Consider the following 17,085-nt stretch of genomic DNA (forward strand, 5'->3'; position numbering starts at 1 on the left):
GAAGGCGCCAAGGCCAGCCTACAGGTCTAGGGGGTGGGGGAAGGTGCAACAGAGCTGAAGGGGCAGACGGACGTGCTGACGAGAGAAGGAAAAGGGCGGCGGGCAGAGGAGGCGCCGGGAGGCCCTCCCGGTGGGCAGGTGCGGAGCGGAGCGGTGGCCGCGACCCGCCGCAGCGGGCTCCCGCGGGCGGAGCGGAGGCTGAGCCAGGGACACCGCACGCGCAGCGTCCGGCTTGCGGGGGGCGGGGCCTCGAGGACGTGGGCGGGTCTAGGGGCGGGGCCTGCGCCTGACGCACCCCGAGGCCGCTGCGGCCGAGGCCCGGGAGGGGCGGCGGCGGCCGCGGGGGTGGGGCGCGGCGTCAGCGCGTCGCCGGCTGGGCCGCGCCGGTGACCAGGAGGGAGAGACGGAGAGGAGGAGGCGGAGGGGTAGGAGGAGGAGGAGGTGGTGAGTAGGCTCCGGGCTGGGGAGCTGCGCGGGCTGTGGCGGGGTGGGGGGAAGGCGGGGAGCGCGGCCCCTCCCCTCTCGGACGCCCGCCTCGCGGGGCCGCGCGGCGCGGAGTTCCCAGAGGGGCAGCGGCGGCGGCGGCGGCGTGGGGAGCCGGTGGAAGGGGGGCGGTCGGGGGGCGGAGCTGCGGGCCGCGCGGGCGGCGTGCTTCCCGGGCGCAGGCGCTGCGCTCCTCGCGCCGCCGTCGGTTCCGTGTCCCGAGCCGGGCACCCTGCGCACCTCTGCGCGCTGGCCATTTTCTGATTTCATTTCCTCGGGTTCTGCGCGCCCAGCCTGCGGGCTCCTAGCGGTCCGGGGCGCCGTCGCCCTCGCGCCGCCGCGGAAGGCGGGTGGGGCGCGTCGCCTTCGCGCGGGGAGATGGGAGGCCGGGTTCCCGATCGGCCGGAGGAGACGGAGGGGCCTCCGCGCCGACCTAGACACGGCGGGCGGGTGGTCCCTGGCGACGCGCGCCCCAGGTTTCCCCGAAGGGACCCGTTGCGCGTGGCCCGGTGTCACCCGGACTGCGCCGACCTCGCCAGCCGCCCCGCCCCGTGTCTGCAGAGGCTAAAGAGCTCCCTGCCCTCCCAGGACCCGTCCCAGGAGGAACCGGCGTGTGCTCAGATCAGGGTCCCGACTGTCGGGGCGGAACGGGTCTCTGAATTTAAGTCCTGTAAATCCAGCCCTGTACCCCGTCTCGTCACTTAACCTTTAGTCCCGAGGGCTTGCTCTTTCCCCCCCTCTCCCAAATACAACTTCTAGAGTCTTCTGAGACCCGCACTGCATTCGATTTTATCTTTGAGAGCATTCTTAGGTTAGCGCCTTGAGGCAGTGCGGCTGGAGGTTCAGAGAGGAGGCTTGACACTTTTTTCCTCCACCTGCACCAGTTTGAAATGGAAAACGTGAGTTGCAACCAGGTTGGAAACTGACTTTCCACAAGAGGTGGGTTGCAGAATGCAGCCCCCGGGCGCCGTGGCGCGCCTCGGTGATGGGGTGCTGCCCCTGCAGCTGATGTTACAGCTCACGTGGCGGTCAGGTGCAGGGGCTGCTGGAAGGAGGTCTGATACGATCCCATAGAGCCTTTTGATTGGGTTCTGTTAGCCTGTGTGACCTTGAGCTAAAGCACGGCAGGAGTTTGGTGGAGGAGCCCAGGTACCAAGCGCAGTATTGAATTTTAATTAGTGCGTTACAGGTCTAAAAGTGGAATAGATTCTCCTCAGCTCCCACTCCCTGTTGTTTTATATTTTCCCTAGGATTTCATGTTTCATGAAACAGTTTTAGTATTGAGGGTGGAAAGAGCACCTTTTGATTCATGAGACTTTTCCTTGACAAACTTGAACACAGTACGTGAACTCTGAAGTGTGGTACTGAGATGGGGTAGGAAAGGGAATTTTTAAGATGGCTTCTTGACACTGTTTTGAAACTGCACTGACATTTTAATCTTAAGGACCACGGAAGTACAGAGTTTTCTACGTGCAAGGGACTCTGGCGGTTTAATCCAACCCCATTATTTTACAGAAAGAAATTAACCAGAGAAAGTTACTTGAGGAGATTGAAAAGGAGCTGAAGACTTCATGAGCTAGATACTTCAGTAGATAATTCAGACCTCCCTCATGGATATTCCTGTATGAAAATTTGTTTTGATTATGGTATCTTATGAACAGTCAAGCAATTACTAAATTTTTATTTTTCCCTCCCCGGTTTTGAGTAATTGCCTTAATTTGTGATTTGTACCCATTAGAAGCAAGTGATACAAATTATTTATAGTTAGGGAGTGTTTACTTTCTATCAATTGAAATAGTACTTTCCAGTTAGTTTGGATTTAGTAATTAAGTATTTTCATTTCAAGAGTGTTTACTTATATTATTGATTCTGATAGTCCAGGCATGGGAAATTGGCATTTCTAGAGTCTCAGTGTTGGGTGTCTATAATCTTTTTATGAATTAGGAATAAAGGTCCTATACACATGTAGTAACCAGATTCCAGCATCCCCAGCACCATTACTTAGTGGTCCTCAAATGCAGAAGTCCTGAAGCCCTTGCTGGGGTGGGGTGAATTCTTTGCATCTCTTATGCCACAGTGCTTAGTATAGGCATTTAGTAAATACTTCTTGGCTTGTGTGCACTTTTCCTGATGGCTTCATGAAAGATGGACCATGTCTTATCTGTGTAGGCCTTGTGTCAAGTGTAGTGGGTACTCTGTAAATGTTTGTGGTCTTGAGTTTAACCAAACTTGACCATAGCCAAGTGTCCTGGAAGTCATCATCATTATATTGTAAACCTGAAATATTTCTGTTTTTTTGTGTGTGTTGAGTCAGATACTCTACTAGGCTGAAATCCATAGCAGGTATCACATATATTAGTAACATGTTACTGTGACATTGGGAAAGGGACACCTTTATTTAATTTTGGTAGAACACCTTAAGCTAATATACTATGACTTTTCCACTGGAATGAAGTTTGACAACCATGAATTGAATGACCCTAATTACTGTAGGGCCATTTTAAAGCCTTGGTTTCACTTTATAAGTATATCTTTTTCAGCATAAAGACATTTGTAAGAAATATGACTTTGGCGTCCTGGCTATAGGGCCCCATACACCAAGGTTGTAGGTTCTATCCCAGTCAGGGCACATACAAGAGTCAATCAATTAGTGCATAAATAAATGGAACAACAAATAGATGTTTCTCTCCTGTTTCCCTTATTCCTCCCCCTCCCCCCCCAAAAAAAACAACAACAAAAACCCAAAAATAACAACAACAGCAACAACAAAATCATAGAAAGAAAAGAAACATGATTTTGGGAGCCTGGCTACCTTGGTAAGCTGTCCAGAATTGATATTTTACAGTTTTTGGGGCTGGGCTAGATAGGTCATGCATGCTTCATGTTGGTAATATAGCTAACAACAACAACAAAAAACCCATGTAATGAAACCACTATATTTTCGTTTTCTCTAAGTCTTATCACCTTTTTCTTTAATAGATCAGAATAACATGTCTTGTTTATTTAAAAAATTGAGGAAAATTGTCAAGCAGCCTTTTTCTTTAATAGATTAGCATGTTTTGTTTATTTAAAAAAATTAACTGAGGACAATTGTCAAGTATTTCTTTTGGAAAGTACCACCACTCCACCCTTTGAATAGCCTTGGCAAATAATGTTTGGGCAAATGCAGGGCCAATTCCATAGAGCAGTTCCTATTTGAATATGTAGTCATATAAATAATAGCCTTGACAGGAACAACATCTTTGGACTACATGCATTTTTCTTTCTGCTGACACTATTACTGAAAACAGTTGTACAGTAGAGTAGGATGGTGTTTAATTTATAGGGGGCAAATAATTATACATCTAGCTTAACTGGTTCTTACATCAGTTCTAGTCTACCCAGCCTGCCTACTGCCAGTGTTGTCCCTTCTGCCCAGTTCTTAAATGGATTTTTAAGACTGAAATACATGAAGATTCCTATCCTTTTCAGGAGGTGGGATATGGAATTATTTTGGTTTTCTGAGCAATTATTGTTCACAGAGGTATGGTGTTTCACTTTACCCTTGGCATGTACTCAGTTTGTGAGATTCTCAGTTTTAAAAATACTGTACTTCCATTAGGAATTTTGAACTATATGGCATAAACATCTTAGTGAAGTGTGTGTGGAGCATCTAGAACAGTGATGGCGAACCTATGACACGCGTGTCAGAGGTGACATGTGAACTCATTTTTTTGGTTGATTTTTCTTTGTTAAATGGCATTTAAATATATAAAAGAAATATCAAAAATATAAGTCTTTGTTTTACTATGGTTGCAAATATCAAAAAATTTCTATATGTGACACGGCACCAGAGTTAACTTAGGGTTTTTCAAAATGATGACATGCCGAGCTCAAAAGGTTCGCCATCACTAATCTAGAATATATTAACATAGGTTTAGATGGAATTAGGATATAGAATCAGGCAATTAATAAGAAATAGGAAGAATATCTAGTCCTTTTCTCTGACACGTGAAGATCATACTTAAGTCATTTAAACAGATGACAGCTTTTTTTTTGAGTGTTTATTTTTAAAGGTAACCTGAGAAGCAATTCTACAGCCTTTCTTTAGTAATTGTTAAATAGTCCATAGAATTAATAAGTTGCTCGTGTGGTTGTTTTTTGTATTCCAGATCCCTTGTGGACCTGGAACCTCTTTTAAGCCTGCTTAGAACTCTTACAGCTTGGCCATTTCCCTCTGCTCCTTCCATCCCTACTCCCCTCAGGCAGCTGGAACCTGTTCTTGTCCAGGGCAAAACTTGCAGAGCCAAGATACTGTGTTATTGCCTTTTGGACTCAAGCTCACTTGGATTGATCCCTTATCAGTGGTTCTCAACCTTCCTAATGCCACGACCCTTTAATACAGTTCCTCATGTTGTGGTGATCCCCAACATAAAATTATTTTCGTTGCTACTTCATAACTGTAATTTTGCTACTGTTATGAATCGTAATGTAAATACCTGATATGCAGGATGTATTTTCATTGTTACCAAATTGAACATAATTAAAGCATAGTGATTAATCACAAAAACAATATGTAATTATATATGTGTTTTCCGATGGTCTTAGGCGACCCCTGTGAAAGGGTCGTTCGGCCCCTAAAGGGGTCGCGACCCACAGGTTGAGAACCGCTGCCTTAGATACTGGGAACAGGCCAGCTAGCTGATAGCTGGGCTCTTTGGCTCTTTTGAAGGGTTAATTTTTATTTGCAGCAGGTACTCTACACCCTGGATTCATGCACTCATTACTTTGACCCCTTCCCTGACTACCTTGCTTTTGGGTTCTCTTCTGCCTTCTTAGCTCAGTCACTTAATTAATCAGTCACCGTGATTTTCATTCGGTTTCAAAGGCAGCTAGTTATTTACAAATGTTTGTCTTTCTACCTCTGTCATCTCTTAGTTTTGAGCTTTTAATTGACTAAATACCTGTTATACTCTCCCACAACACATCTGTTAATTACCTGTGTTTCTTTCTAGACTGTGTGTACCATGCATATTGGGACCAGTACTGTGGCAGTGTCCTCAGTACTCAGTACAGTGCTTGGCACATAGTAGGTGATAAATACATAACTGATTAGATATAAGTTCATCCTAACAGTAAATCTGTGATTAGTATGGAAAATTAGTGTTCATATAGGAATTTAGAATTCATACAAGAAGTTTAGGCATTTCATCATTAGCACTAGAGAGTCTGTGTCTGAAATTATAAGAACATTCTTATAAAAAAGCTTCATTAGTCATCTGACAGGGAATTTATTTAAGAAGAAAAGGTATACTAGTAATTTTCACCATGTATTGTTAGGTGTTACATATTTCAATTTTTCTTGAGTTTGATTAATATGTTATATATTATTTTATATTTCTTACACGTAGAAGTTTTATGGCACTATAAAAAAGTGAGTTTAATGGCCCTATTTTTGTAGATTAGTAATTATATACTAAAAAGTAAATTCTCATTAAAAAGCCCTTAAATGCCTGCTCATAAAAAGGAGAGACCGCTTTGATTTTGTTCTCCATACAATCCCAATTATTGTATTGAGGCAAGTCATCAAACTCTTTAGTAGTCTAAACCTTTAATTCGGTTTCAGAACAGTAGTAATGTATTGAATATCCAAATTACCATGTCTTTAACAAGTAGTGCAAACACTGTATATTAAAAAGGTAATGACCATAACTTTTCTTGTGGAATTTCTTGGGCTAATTTTTTAAAGAGGACTTTTGAACTAAATTTCCCATGAAGGCCAAAAATCTCATACTTTTAATGATAGTGCAGTTTGCGTGTATGTGTAGAAGAGGGGGTGGTAATTTTTGTAGTGGTATTTTTAAGTGCACAGTTTACTAATTATGTTGAGGGTAAACACTTTCAACTCTAAAAGGAAAACTTCAATTATCTGAATGAAATGAGGTACATGAAATTAATTCAGATAAGTGGGGGAATCCTTAGTGTAAATGATGCATGTCAAGGGACATGACCTCAATCATGATTTTTTTTCTTCTATATATCAGCTGCTTTTACATTAAGAGATTGTGATTCTTTTTGGTCATGCTAGGAATCATTGATGGGAGGAAGTAAAGTTTGTTCAATAGTTTGGTTTTTTTTCTTTTGCCACAGAGGGAATCCAGAATGTGGTATTCTGTGACAAGCATAATTGCTCATCTCTTGCTTGTTCTGCCTGCCCTTTTAGGTGGTATACCACAGCCTTCCATTTTGTCACCTTCCTGTCAAATGTCAAATGTGTGTGGGGACTCCTTGAGAATACAGTTTATTTGAAATAGAAGCCATACTCCTGTCCAAACTCAAGATGTTTATACTTCCTATAAGTTGACTTACAGCAAGCTGTAAGGGTGAATTGAGCTGTAAAAACTGATTTCTCCCTTGACCCCCTTAGGGTTTAATAGTAAGCAGCATCTTTGCAATGTACACCCTTAAAATAGAAACAAATATTGGGACATAACCCCTGACCTTTACAGATCCTAACTTGAAATTAAAATTTTACTGATTGATTAGAGTTTAAGGAAGCTTCAGGAAGATGATTTTTGCTGCCATTCACTAATGCTTGCAGCATTCCAGGGCCCCTGGCATCTGAAGGTTGTTCTGTAATTTGCAGGCAGCCCTGTGGCTGAGATGACAGATTCCTTCAGGAATCTGTTTTGTTTTTAAAGGGAGGTGAGATTATCTGAGCCCCAGAGATGTGTACTGACACCCCTGAGGTGAATTTTGCTTCTTTTATTCAACATTACCTATAGATGCTTTTCTTAAAGAGAACATTGCTCTTAACAGAGCTCCTGTTTTAGCAGGCACCAGCTTCCTTTTCACCTCTTGGTCTTTGAGATATGAAATGATTTATTTATATCTTGATTCCCTTGGGTGGAGTGGCTGTGTTATCAGCAAGCTTTGTATCCAGACCTCTTGAACAAATCCTAGGTCATTGCCTGAGGCCTTCTTAAATATATGCAGGCTGTGAGATTGAAGATTTTAGGCTTTAGGGTCAGTCCAAACTGATTTTGACTCTGCTCTTCATGAATGGCTTGTCTTGGGGGAAGTTAGTGCTCTGGTTTCAGTTTCCTCATCTGTAATGTTGGCATAATATCACTGGGTATATTGAAGTTTTTTGTTTGTTTGTTTGTTAATCCTCATCCTGGGTTATTTTCTTCATTGACTTTTTTTTTTTTTTTTTTTTTTTTTTTTTTTTTTTTTTAGAGAGGGTGGAAGGGAGGGAAGGAGGGAGGAAAGGAAAAAAGAAAGGAGGGAGGGAAGGAGAGAGAGACACATTGATTGGTTGCCTCCCACACTCACCCTGAACGGGGTGGGGATCAAACCTGCAACTCTGGTAGGTGCCCTTGTTGACTGGGAAACCCGAGACCCCTTGGTGCCAGGGACCGATGCTCTAACCTCTTAGCAACACTGGCCAGCCTGTATTGAGTGTTTTTAAGAGTAATTAATCTTAGTTGCATTGATTTATTGTTATATACAGATAAGTGTTTAAAATGTGAAGTAATGAGCTATTTACCTAGGTCATTGACTGTTTTATAAAGAAGTAGGCTTTGTTCATTTGATGATAGAGATAATCAGATTAATTAAATCTTTTAACATAGGGATCTTGCTCAGATGATTTATAACTATGTGAGACTCTTACAACCATCAATCTGTTTTTATACAAAGGATATACTGATGGAGTGGTATAGAGAGGCAGAGTATGTAGTGTTCTCATAAGGCAGACTTGGATTTGTATATAGATGATCCAACACTTGGATTACCTTGGACAGGGCACTTTATTTTTTGATTCAAATTTTCATCTGTAAAATGGGTAATATGAGTATAAAGAATGGTAAAGGGTAAAAAAGGATAATAGAAAGGTTGTTGTAAAGACAAGAGATGAGGTATACAAATTACTTAATAACTGAATCCATTAATACCAATAGTTATTGTGATCCTGGACAAGTGACTACCCCTCTTTTCACCTTAGGTTTTCTTATCTTATATAAGCATAAATATATCAGAGAACTAATAGAGTTATTTTGAGGATTAGATGAGATAATGCTTATAAGTGCTCATTAAATATTAAATTCTATTCTTATTTGTATTAATTCAGTTTAGAATAAATTGAACCAATTTTGGGTTAAAATCAAAGAATTTAACAGCTATGTAATGTATTATGTTGGGGGATATTTAGTATGGATTTAGGATGGCAACTTATTCATAGCTTTTAGAGTTTTCTTAAGACAAAAGTTCTCAAATTGTGTCCATCCATACCTGTGGAGGTTGGATGATACTGAAACTATTTTTTTAAAAATATTTTTTATTGATTTCAGAGAGGAAGGAGAGGAAGAGAGAGATAGAAACATCAATGATGAGAGAGAATCATTGATCTGCCGCCTCCTGCACAGCCCTCATTGAGGATGAGCCTGCAACCTGGGCATGTACCCTTGACTGGAATCGAACCCAGGACCCTTCAGTCCACAGACCGATACCCTATCCACTGAGCCAAGCTGGCCAGGGTTTAAACTTTTTTCATAGTGATACTAACTCTTTGCCCTTTTCACTGCTTTGACATTGATCCTGATGATTGTACAGCAATGATGGGTAAAACTGTGGGCATTTTAGTAGATATTAAATGGCAGTGGCACCAAAGTATGTTAGTATTCATTGTATTCTTCACTGCCGTGCATTCACAGTTTTTAAAAAAGCTAATTTTACTTAAGAATACCCTTGATGAAGCAGTAAAAATTAACTTTAATAAATCTTGATCACTGAGTACACTGCTTTAATATTCTGTATGATGAGATAGGAAATATGCAAAAAGCACTTCTGCAATCCTGAGTACATTGGTTTTCTTAAGGAAAACTCTTAAGCGATTTTTTTTGAGTTGCTAGCTGAACTAGCCGTATTTTTCATGAAATATCATTTTTACTTGAAAGAATGCCTACCAGACAAACTGATTATTTAGAGTTAGATATTTGGCAGTCATTTTCTTGAAAATGAACAAAGCGAGACTGCTCTTCAGGGAAAACAACTGACAGTATTTGTTGCCAATGATAAAATTTGATCTTAGAAGTGAAAATTAAAATTTCGGTTAACTTGTATCACCTGCTCTGCTCTCATCAGCTTTCCAATATATAAAGGTTTTCCTGATGGGATGGATAGTGATATTAATGAATGTGAGTTTTTGCTATGAAATTAATTATGTCATGATTTGGAATATCTTTATAACTCAATGAACCGATATTTAAAAAGTGATCATTGTTACAAAATTATGGGAAAAGACCCTTATAAAAGCAAGTAACAATACAAAATGTTCATGTGATATTAGATTTCATATTATAGCTAACTTTAACTGCTGCTTGTCAGGTTTTGGTGTAGTATCAAAAAACATCCACGGTTATCGGAAAAGGCTATTAATAGTAACATGTACTTTTTTTTCTCAGTACACGTTTGTGTGGAGCTTTTTTCCCCACATAGTTCAAGCAAAACAGTATATCACAACAGATTGAATGTGGAAGTAGATACGAAAATCCAGTTGTCTTCTAGCTAGACCTGAAAGAAATCTGCAAAAGTTGTGAAACAATATCACTTTTGTCACTAAGCTTTTTTTTTTTGTTTAGGAAATTTTTCATAAAATGTTATTTGTCATATTAAATACGTTATTTAAAATTTTAAAATGAATTAATAAATAGCTAAAAATTTCTCATTTAATTTTTTTTAATATATTTTATTGATTTTTTACAGAGAGGAAGGGAGAGAGATAGAGAGTTAGAAACATCGATGAGAGAGACATCGATCAGCTGCCTCCTGCACATCTCCTACTGGGGATGTGCCCGCAACCCAGGTACATGCCCTTGACCGGAATCGAACCTGGGACCTTTCAGTCCGCAAGCCGACGCTCTATCCACTGAGCCAAACCGGTTTCGGCTCATTTAATTTTTAATATGGTAAATATTGGTAATTATAACTCACATTAACAAAAGCTCTTGGGAGTCCTGAATTTTGAGAACACAAAGGAGTCCTGATACTACAAAGTTTTTAAATTTTTTTTAATTTTTTATTTTTTTAGGGAAAGAGGCTAGATCAGCCGTGGGCAAACTACGGCCCGTGGGCTGGATCCGGCCTGTTTGAAATGAATAAAACTAAAAAAAAAAAAGACCGTACCCTTTTATGTAATGATGTTTACTTTGAATTTATATTAGTTCACACAAACACTCCATCCATGCTTTTGTTCCGGCCCTCCGGTCCAGTTTAAGAACCCACTGTGGCCCTCGAGTCAAAAAGTTTGCCCACCCCTGGCTAGATTCATCAAATGTGTAAAATTTTAAACTTTAATCTGTTGCATATTTATTTGAAATATGGAGTACATGCCTCTAGTTTCTTTTCTTGGTTGCAAGGACATGTCACTGGCCTTCTATATTATTACCCAAATGGGCAGAAGATTCCTGTATTTGTTTTAAAGATTTTTATTTCTATTTAAGATTGATAGGGTTGCTATCCGGAACTGAGATTTGGTTAATGGTTATTCCAATTAGCACATTCATTCTTTTTTTTTTTTTTTTAATATATATTCGGTTGATTTTTCACAGAGAGGAAGGGAGAGGGATAGAGAGTTAGAAACATCGATGAGAGAGAAACATCCATCAGCTGCCTCCTGCACAGTCCCCACTGGGGATGTGCCCAAGGTACATGCCCTTGGCTGGAATCGAACCCGGGACCCTTGAGTCCGCAGACCGACGCTCTATCCACTGAGCCAAACCGGCTAGGGCAGCACATTCATTCTTGATATCATTCTTGGTTGTGAGCTATTCATGCAGTTTTCTGAGCTGTTTAGCAAGGTAAGCTACTTTTGGGTTGTGGTGAAATTTCACTTTGCTGAACTACCATTTTCTCTGAAGTCTTTACACTAGGCTTAATCTGTCTGCTGTTAGAGTCTTCCTGCTATTCATAGTGATTTTCTAGTCAGTTTACAACTTATGAATGTATTTGTGAATTAGTTGTTTGCAACAGTATATGAATTACGGATGGGTTCTATAGTGCCATTAGTAGTATGGACATAGTCTCATTGTGGACTGTTAACATCTTCCTGTCGAGAATTATATTTTAACTCCTAGAAATCTGGTCAAATACATTTATCCATTGCAGTCCCATGGTGGCAAGAAACTCCCCTCTCCCCTTACAATAGAAAGAGGAGTGTTAAAGTTTTAATAAAATCAAGAGATACCTAATTCTAAAGCTATGCTCAAGAGACACAGGTATCTTAGGCACCCCAAGTGGGTAGAGGATGGTGGGGAACACTCTCAGAGCAGGTAAATATATTTAGCAATGGTTGGGGGAAAAAGAAAAGGCATTCTCCTTGGAGGTGATATATTCTTCTTTTGTGGCTGTTGTTAAAGAGTAAAGGATATCTTAAGATGGGTAGTCCTAGGTTGGGAAATTCATCTATATAGGGTTCTGTTTTATTGTTCTCTCATGTGTGGGTATTGTATGAGCTGAGCTCAAGAAACAGAATGACAGGCCTATTGGGAAGATTGACCTTACAGATTTATGGGTCAGAGCTTGAATATAGAAGGAAATCAATCAACTCCAGGGGCAGTCATGATCAGGAAGAGTAGTGGAGGCCAGGGGAGTGTTGGAATATGCAAATTGTTCATAAGGGTCCCAAACAAATTCACCTCACAGGTGATAGCTGGCACAGTTCAGTCCAAGAATGCTGTGATTCAGCCTACTGTTCTAGAGTCTCTAGCAGGAAATAAAGACTTTTAAGACTGGTATCCAGTATAGGAAGCCTATACAGCAGAAATACAGAATCAGGAGGACTAGGGGGACACAGAAAAGGCCAACATTGGAGAATTAGACTTCGACCTGAGGCTGAGCTCTTTGCCTTCTTTCCGCCCATGGGCAATATTTACCCCTTGGATTGAGGCAAGGCTGAATTAAAGTAGAAAGTAAAGTGATTATAGTTGTCTGCTGGAATGACAGGCCTACCCAAGAAATACAGCAATGTGTTGCTTACATTCTGAGAAGTTGGGATACATTCTGAGAAATGACTTGTTAGGCAATTCGGTTGTTGTGTGAACATCATAGAGTGCACTTGTACAAACCTAGGTGGGATAGCCTACTTACACACCTAGGCTCTATGGCAGGGGTGGGCAAACTTTTTGACTCGAGGGCCACAATGGGTTCTTAAACTGGACCGGAGGGCCGGAACAAAAGCATGGATGGAGTGTTTGTGTGAACTAATATAAATTCAAAGTAAACATCATTACATAAAAGGGTACGGTCTTTTTGTTTTTTAGTTTTATTCATTTCAAACGGGCCGGATCCGGCCCGCGGGCCGTAGTTTGCCCACGGCTGCTCTATGGTCTAGTCCAGTGGTTGGCAAACTGCGGCTTGTGAGCCACTTGCAGCTCTTTGGCCCCTTGAGTGTGGCTCTTCCACAAAATACCGACTTCTGCGCATGGGCCACGAAGTTTCAGTCACACTGTACATGTGTGCCCGCACATGTTATTTTGTGGATGAGCCGCACTCAAGGGGCCAAAGAGCCGCATGTGGCTCGCGAGCCGCAGTTTGCCGACCACTGGTCTAGTCTATTGCTCCTAAGCTACAAGCTTGTATAGCATGTTACTGTACTGAACACTGTAAGCATTTGTAATATAGTGGGAAGTACTTGTGCATAAACATATCTAAACAAATGATACAGTAAAAATATCATCCTATCTAATAAAGACAATATGCAAATTGGCCGTCACTTCACGAAAAGATGGCGGTGCCCACAGCCAGTAAGAAGGGAATATGCAAATTGATGTGACAAAGGTGGCGGTGGCAGTGCCAGTGGCCGGGCTGGGATGCAGGCATTCCACCCCTCCCCGGCCGCGCCCAGCCTCTGGGCAGTGCCCATGGAGCGGGAGCGGCCAGGGTGGGGTGAGATGCTTGCTATGAGGGGGGACGGGGTGGAGGGAGCTACAGGAGGGTGGCAGGGCTGGAGCGAAGTCGGAAGGTGGCGGCCAGAGTGAAGGCCTGGGTCCTGGGTGCCAGAGGGAAGCCGGTGCCGGCAGCCAGGGGAAGGAAGGCCTATTCTTGCATGAATCTTTGTGCATCGAGCCTCTAGTCTAAAAGATAAAAAGTGGTATACCTCATAGGACACTTACTATGAATGGAGGTTGCAGGACTAGAAGTTACTTTGGGTGAGTAATTGAGTGAGTGGTGAGTGAATGTGAAGGCTTAAGATATTACTGTACACTACTGTAGACTTTATAAACCCTGCACACTAAATTTATTAAGAATATTTCTCTTTTCAGTAATAAATTAATCTTTGCTTACTATAACTTTTTAACATAAACTTTTATTTATTTTTAAATATGTTTACATTTTTATTGATTTTTAGATAGAGAGGAAGGGGAAGGGAGAGATAGAAATATCAACGAGAGAGCGAGACATCCATCGGTTGCCTCCTGCACAACCCCTACTGGGGATCAGGCCAGGAACCGGCCATGTGCCCTAACTTGGAATCGAACTTGGGATCTCTTGTCTATGGGATGATGTTCAGTCCACTGAGTCACACCAGCCAGGCTAAGTTACAAACTTTTAAATTTTAACTTTTTTACTCTTTTGTAATAACAGCTTAAAACATAAAAATAAAGTTATACAAATATATTTTCTTTATATCCTTATTTTATAAGCTTTATATTTAACATTTTTTATTTTGGTTCTTTACTTTTTAAGCATTTTTGTTAAAAACTAACACACACACACTAGCCTAGACCTACACAGTGTCAGGATCATCTGTATCACTTATTACCTCCACATCTTGTCCCACTGGGAAGTCTTCAGGGGTAGTAACAGGCATGGAGCTGTAATCTCCTTTAACAATGCCTGCTTCAGCTCCAGAAAGACCTGCCTGAGTTCTTTTTTAAAAAAAAAAGATTTAAAAAATATATATTTTAATTGATTTTAAAGAGGAAGGGAGAGGGAGAGAGAGAAACATCAATGATAAGACTCATTGATGGGCTGCCTCTTGCACACCTCCTACTGGGGATGGAGCCTGCAACCTGGTTATTTGTCCTAACTGGGAATTGAACCATGACCTCCTGGTTCATAGGCCGACACTCAACCACTGAGCCATGCCAGCCAGGCTGGTTTCTTCTTGAGGAGGTGTCCCTCTTTTCAGAAGTATATTCATATTTGTTTGCTTGATTTTTCTTTTTCTTTTTTAAAATCATACATTCACTTGTAAGAAGCTAATGTACCATAAATATTTCCTCTGTATTAGTGAAACAATTCGGTGTTGAGGTCCATGTTTTCAAACTTTTGAGGAGCTCATTGGTCTATAAGAGTTTCTGCTAAACCCTTCACTATGGATTTTCTTTGGGTTTCTTCTTATGGGATCACTATATATGCAGTTTCTTGTTGGCCAAAACGTCATTATGTGGTGCATGACTGTGTTAAATGATTGGATAGAAGTAAACAGGGGAACAACTGGGTTCCTTATGCAAGAGACACGAGGTATCATATTATCTACCCACTAAATATCATGTAGGCCAGGGGTCAGCAAACTTCTTTAAAGTACCAGATAGTACATATTTTGGCATTTATGGGTCACACAGTCTCTACTGCACCTGCTTAAGTCTGCCATTGTAGCATGAAAGCAGCCATAGAAAAATGTGAAAATGAGTAAGTAGCCATGTTCTTATAAAACCTTATTTTTGGAGACTGAAATTTGTATTTCATGTAATTTTCACAGGTCACTAATTTTCATATTAGTTTTCTAAAAACTTTTCAAAAGTTTTAAAACTTTCTTTTTAATAGAAAATTTATTCTTAGGTTGTGGTATACCTAATAGGGCACTTATGTCCTGTGGGATCTAGTTTACTGACCCCTGTTTTAGGCAAATAAATGACTGTAGTTATGATGCAGAAAGCTTTGCATTACTGAAATAGTTGTTCTCCAGGACAACGCTGTTGGTGACACTGTCTTGTTTTATAGGTGACACAGATGATAAAAATCCGTTCGAGAATTTATATGTGACATCTGCAGCAGGTTCATATCTCTCAGCTATAAGACAAACTGGATACTTCGTAAAGATTTTCACCTGTTATGCACAGAGAGCCAAAATCCGTTACTGAAATTGTCTGGGTGAGCTGCCTGCTGGGTCCAGTGATGCACTAGTAGACAAAGAAGTTGAAAAAGAAGGCTGACTGGATGACTGGCAGAATGTGACACCAATATGGCATCAAGAAGCCCTACTATGAGTCCAAGGACTTTGACTATGACTAAATAAAAATGACTTCTTTTGTGGTGGGGTGGGGGTGAGGCTGGTTGAAGTGAATTTGATATTTTCTTGGGGAATGTGTAATGTATTCTCATTCCATAGTGATACATGGTAATTGCCTTGGTAATCAGTCTTTAAAGTTCATATATATATATATATCGAAGTTATGTAGTTATACTTTTTATTATTGGGTTCTCTTACCACAAAGTAAATACTGTAAAGACAAACATTTGCTTAACTTAAAAATGTTAACCTAAAAAGATTGATTTAAGGACTATGATTTTCACATAGAAATTTTCACTTAGGGCATTTTATTTATAAAAAGTTACTGTACCCCGAACTTTCTAGGAAAACATCCTTTTCTGTAGTTTCTTGAAAGTCAATAGGAAATCATACTGTATAGTATTAATATAGAACAGTTAATAAATTAATAACCATTAAAAATAACTAATAACTTCAGATCTATTAACTAAATTTACTTAAAATAATTTAAGGAGTGGGTGTGAACTGGAAATAAACCTATGTATTTACTAAAATTATTGAATCACAAGAAAACTAGAACATCAAAGTATTCTCTACACCAAATCAGTATTTTATTTGGTTAGAGTCCCTGCTTTTGGCATCCATCTATTCAGATTACTTATAGAGGCTTTGAAAGCAGTTCTGGGAAGTGAGGTGGGTAGATTTTCTCAAAGTTGATTCCCATTTATTTTCTCAGTGAATCTTGAGCATTTTTTTCTTCTTAGTATTCAAGAAAAACTCTGTCAGTCCAGGATATAAAACATAGGTTACATTATATATAGTTCATACAGTTTATTTACAAACAGAAAAAGATTCCCTCTTGACTTACCTTGAAATCTTTATTCAAGGCCTGTACCATTCAATTTGTCAGCGTGCTGCTGCCACTACAGCTCGCTTTTGGTCAGAGTGCAGTGACGCTAACAGCCATTCTGCTGGGAAAAGAGTTCCCGGTTGCTGAAGAGTGGAAGTCACACACATCTCATTTACAAGTCAGATCAGAGATCAGAATCATACAATAGCATTATGTGGAATTGATTTCATTTCATGGTTTTTAAGCTGTGTTTTTCATTGAAGCAATGCCTATAACTAAAAGACAGGTGTGTTGTAGCATTTGAATGCCTTAAATTCTTTTGAATCTGGAATAAAGGGATGTTTAGGTCCTAAAACTCAGGGATTTTGGAATGAAATGCTCTGTCATTCATTGATTGTGCCATAATTGAACTGCCCTGCAGTTTTTATTTGGGATTATTGTAATTAATATTTGGAAAACTTTACCATTTTCAAATATGTTATTTTAGGAAAGACTGTGT

At 40.6% G+C, this 17,085-nt stretch overlaps 1 protein-coding gene across 2 annotated transcripts in view; it reads left to right on the top strand.

Annotated features, from left to right (window-relative positions):
- The first annotated feature begins 345 nt into the window (after window positions 1-345).
- The window catches only part of GTDC1 (glycosyltransferase like domain containing 1), a 361,495-nt gene continuing 344,755 nt past the window's right edge, over window positions 346-17,085 (top strand). Inside the window, exon 1 of one of the 2 annotated variants that reach the window (XM_081095911.1) lies at window positions 346-444. The gene's annotated coding sequence lies outside the window, so the exon portion shown is untranslated. The remainder of the gene's footprint in view (window positions 445-17,085) is intronic. The other variant, XM_081095910.1, reaches the window with a different exon arrangement.

This window comes from Myotis nattereri (genome assembly GCF_964212035.1).
Source record: "Myotis nattereri genome assembly, chromosome: 7".
In the NCBI taxonomy this organism is placed as follows: domain Eukaryota; kingdom Metazoa; phylum Chordata; class Mammalia; order Chiroptera; family Vespertilionidae; genus Myotis; species Myotis nattereri.